Raw genomic sequence first — 385 nt, 5'->3', positions numbered from 1 at the left:
CCAGGGACTCAGCTCTCTCCCCCTGGAGATGGGCGGCGGGCTCGGGTGGCAAAGTGGACACGCCATCTTCTGGGGCTAGTGGGACCCAGGCCCCGCCCCGGGCCTCGGGCCCCAGGGGTTTCAAGCACCAGCACACCGACCTGGTCCCCTGGGCCTGGCCCCGTGGGCGGCCTTCCTCCTCTCCCTCCTCTTCGTAGGTCTCCCCTGGTCCTTAGCACGCCCAGTCCCGATGCTAGAATCCCGGCCCTGCCTGCAGAGGCTAAGCTCAGAGGCCAAGAACATTCTGACTCGGTGCTGGGTCCCCGGTCACTTTTGGAGAGACACCCCTCTCCCCACATCTGACCACGCCTCCTTCGGACCATCCCCACCCCACCCAGCCCTCCCC

General features: G+C 67.5%; 1 protein-coding gene across 1 annotated transcript in view; it reads left to right on the top strand.

Moving 5' to 3' along the window:
- Positions 1–385, top strand: part of DNAAF3 (dynein, axonemal, assembly factor 3) — a 7,237-nt gene that overhangs the window by 5,560 nt on the left and 1,292 nt on the right. The gene's annotated exons all lie outside the window — the stretch shown is intronic.

Source organism: Myotis davidii, unplaced genomic scaffold, assembly GCF_000327345.1.
Source record: "Myotis davidii unplaced genomic scaffold, ASM32734v1 scaffold326, whole genome shotgun sequence".
Classification (NCBI taxonomy): Eukaryota; Metazoa; Chordata; class Mammalia; order Chiroptera; family Vespertilionidae; genus Myotis; species Myotis davidii.
Note: the sequence above shows the minus strand (reverse complement) of the source record. Positions and strands in the feature narration are given on the sequence as shown.